Below are 4,380 nucleotides of genomic sequence, written 5' to 3'. Positions count from 1 at the left end.
GGTCCCAGGGGCAGAGTTCCCTGCTCATGTTTTCTTTGTGGGAAGTGCCCCTCTAACAAAAGGCTGGACAAGTGTGGCTATTTTTGTTCTCAGAGATCCTAACACTCAAGCCACAGATAATTGGTCCAGGGGTAGACAGTTGACCCAAGTAGTGAATATGAATTCCTCTTTTACCAGATTTTGAATCAGAAGAAACAAACAAGGGACACCAGAGTCAAAGGGCTAAGTCAGAGTCAACAGCACCACGGAGCCCAAAGTCTCCAGCAAAACCAAACTGCCAAGAGGCAGGAAAGACGACATCTTCAGAGAAGCTAAGGTACAGACGGAACGAAGCAGATGTGCAGAATCCAGACAACGTGGCCTAGTGCGGGGGAGGCTGACCACACCTGGCTGAACTGCCTGCAGTTTGCATTGTTCATATTCTTGATAACAACACACTGTAAGTCAGAATCGGCTTTCTGTTTCTTAGAAACAAGAAATCCCTAAAACAGAACTTAGTGCCAGGAATAGGATTGTAAGTAACTGGCTCTGAGTGTAAAGTATAGGACTAGCTGTGGAGTCAGGACAGAGAGATGGGGTAAAGGCAGGGGTGACAGAGGATTCCTGATTCCACGGAAAACAGGTGGCACACAGGTAAGAGATGCCAAAATAGCTGAACCCACTGCCTGAAGTCTCTCAGGCCAAACCACATGCCACTGAAGAAGGCAAGGCTTCAGCTTTGAAAGTTATCAAATGTTGAAATGTAGGAATGTGTTAATTCCCTGTGGACATAATTAAAATTCAGTGGCAGTGAGTTTTCTATACCAGGTGTTCTGACTGAAAGGCGATAGGGAAAAGCAGGAAGTTACATATCCATGTTTCATAAAGGGAATTCTTTTCTGCTGAGATTGTTGAAGATAAGGTCCAGATATTATTTATGAATTTGGAAAAGCTCAGGGCTCAGGAGCCTAGCAATTAAAAGGACGACAGCTGGCAATAGTTAGAACAGTTTGGGAAGCTTAGCCCTTTTCCACAGGATGAACATGCTTATCAGCCCCACCCCCACCCAACCCCCAATTCCCAGCCCCTAGTAAAACACTTCCCTAGATTGGAATGTAACCTGTGGAGGGGAGGGATTTTTAAGAGCAGACTAGGGAACAAGTGCTTCCTGTCCTGCAGTCCTCTTTCCAGTCACATTTCCTCCTTTATTCTCTTCAGGACAGAGCCATTAAGAATAATGGGGTCTAAGAAGAGCTAAATAACAAAAACCCTGAAGGAATGGTCATTAGGTGGCCTGATGATTAAGGGAGCAAGCTGACCTCCCCAGACATTCCTGGCATCACCTTTTGGTCAATGATGCACTCAAGAAAGACGATGATTGAAAGCCCACTAAAATTCTGGGTAGTTATCACCAGAAGAACCTTGGTCTTAAACAAGCACCTATACCTACTGATACCAACATGGTGTTGAGTCCTGGCCTCTTCTGGAGGCTCCGACTCAAGTAGAAAACGATGCTGGCACCAGACAATACTTACTGGAGACAGGAGGACTCTCTGATGTCCTTCAGAAGAGTAGGTTTGAAAGATAATGGAAAAAGAAAATCCTTCTAATGGCCAGATCCTAGGACTGTCCGACATGACTTAGGAACTTATTCTACTGCTAAGAGTCAAGAAACAGACTCATGGCATTTATTTAGGGGCAGACCAGTGAGTGACCAGTGTATGATCCTGTTTTCTAGCTTTTTTCCCCACCTCTAAGTTGTCCTTCTGTTCTAATCGATCACTTTTGTTGACGTTTTTCTGATTGTGTTGCTGGTGTGATGGTAGTAAAATGTGCCATTAAACCCAGAGAAGGTCATTTCTGGCAGGATGTTGATAATAAGGACCAGATAGACTGAAGAGCAGGCATTTTTTGTTGTACCTATAATACTGGGTCACATTAAGCAAGATTAAATATGGCAGTAGTAGTTAGCCCACAACCAGTTCTTGGAAATGATAAAAAAAAAAGTCTCCATTGTTTACTAGGTGACCCCAATCTTCAAGGCTTCCACAAATGGTTGTGCAAGATTGTGTGTACAATGCATATTTCTATGAAGAGGTCCTGCCCCATCATCCTGACCACAACTGATTGAGACTCTGATGACACTGAGATTCAGCCTCTGAAGGACTTTGAACTATGAGATACAAAGACAGGTAAGCCATGGTCAATGGAGTTGTCAGATTCCATAGAGCTGGGTTCAGAATGTGCGCCATGGAAGCTCAAAGGCATGAACAAGCCCAAGTGATGGAGGCAGGGCCAAATGTCACCCATTTGGGGAAGCAGGAATGAAGAAGCCTTCAGAGAAATCAGTTCACAGAGAGAAAATAAAGCAGATGCATACAGGATTATGTGTAAGAGAAAAAACGAGGAAGAGGAAGACAGAGGGAAAGAGACAGAGGGAGAGGAAAAGCAGAAAACGAGGTAGGGGACAGAGACATAATTAGAGCTAGAGGCAGCTAGGGACATAAAGGAAAAGATGAATTGCTGGTGACTTTCTGGATACCAAAATGTCTAGCTATACTTCCTGCAATTAGATTCCAGATTTCTGATGTTTTTCAACAACTCTCCTTTACGAGTTATTTTTGGGTAGGTTTCTGATTCTTTCAGCCAAACAATTGTTGAGCCAAACATCTGCTCCTTGACTGCAGCTGCTTTAAAAAAATTTTATTGAAGTATATTGGATTTACAATATTGTTTCAGGAGTACAACATAGTGATTCAGTATTTTTGCAGATTATATTCCATTATAGGTTATTATAACATAATGGGTATAATTCCATTATGCAGTAAATCCTTATTGCTTATCTTATAGATAGTAGTTTGTATCTGTTAATCCCGTACCAGTAGTTTGCATCTGTCCCTCCCCAATTCCCTCTCACCTTTGATAACCACAAGTTTGTTTTCTTTGTCTGAGTCTGTTTTGCATATACATTCATTTGTATTACTTTAGATTCCACATGTAAGTGATGTCATACAGAATTTGTCTTTCTCTGCCTGGCTTACTTCACTAAGCATAATATCCTCTAGGTCCACCCCCATTGCTACAAATGGCAGTTACATCTTTTTTTTCTGGCTAAGTAATATTCTATTGTGTGTATATATTTACATACTGTACATACACACAATGGAATGTATATACATCTCACATCTTCTTTATCCATTCATCTGTTAATGGGCACTTAGATTGCGTCCCTGTCTTGGCTTTTGTAAACAGTGCTGCTATGAACATCAGGATGAATCTGCCTTTTTAAATTAGTGTTTTTGTTTTTTCTGGATACACACCCAGGAGTGGAATTGCTGAATTATATGGTAACTTTATCTTTAATGTTTTTAAGGAAACTCCATAGTGGCTGCACTAATTTATAATCCCACCAACGGTGTATGAGGGTTCCCTTTTCTCTGCATCCTCGCCAACATTTGTTACTTGTGTTCTTTTTGATGATGGCCCTTCTGACAGGTGTGAGATGATATCTCATTGTGGTTCTGATTTGCATTTCTCTAATAATTAGTGATGTTGAGCATCTTTTCATGTGCCTGTTGGCCATCTGCATTTCCTCTTTGGAGAAATGTCTATTCAGTTCTGCCCATTTTTTAATCAGGTTGTTTGTTTTTTTTGATGTTGAGTTGTATGAGCTGTTTGTCTATTTTGAATATTAACCCCTTGTCAGTCACATCATTTGCAAATATTTTCTCCCATTCCATAGGTTGTCTTTGTTTTGTTGGTTTCCTTTGCTTTGCAAAAGCTTTGAAGTTTAATTAGGTCCTATTTGTTTATTTTTGCTTTTCTTTTGTCTTGGAGACTGATCCAAGAAAATATTGCCATGATTTATGGCAGAGTGCCTCACCTCTGTTCTTGGCGTTTTATGATTCATGTCATACATTTAGGCTTTCTAACCATTTTGAGTTTTTGTATGTGGTGTTAGAGAATGTTCTAATTTCAGTCTTTTACTTGTACCTGTTCAGTTTTCCCAGCACCACTTGTTGAAGAGACTGTCTTTTCTCCATTGTATATTCTTGCCTTGCTTGGTTGTAGATTAATTGATCGTATATGTTTGGGTAGTAGGTGCATCTTTTAAATGTTTAATTTGCAACTATGGAAATATATGTTCTCAAGGGAGAGGGATTATGTTGTAACAACTACTTTCCAAAGACAGACTTGGTTTTACAATACAGTAGTAATAATGAATAATAATAATAGCTAACATTTACTGAGTGTTTCCCTTAGGCCAGTTTTAAAGCTGTACGTGCATGATGTCGCCTATTGTTCATGACGGCTCTTATCATTCCCACTTTGCAGGTAAGGAAATTAAGGCACAAAGAGATTAAGGGGACACGATCTACTAGATTAAAACTGACACTTGGA

The sequence above is a fragment of the Camelus bactrianus genome, chromosome 6, assembly GCF_048773025.1.
Source record: "Camelus bactrianus isolate YW-2024 breed Bactrian camel chromosome 6, ASM4877302v1, whole genome shotgun sequence".
Lineage (NCBI taxonomy): Eukaryota > Metazoa > Chordata > Mammalia > Artiodactyla > Camelidae > Camelus > Camelus bactrianus.
This window is presented reverse-complemented; position numbering follows the sequence as displayed.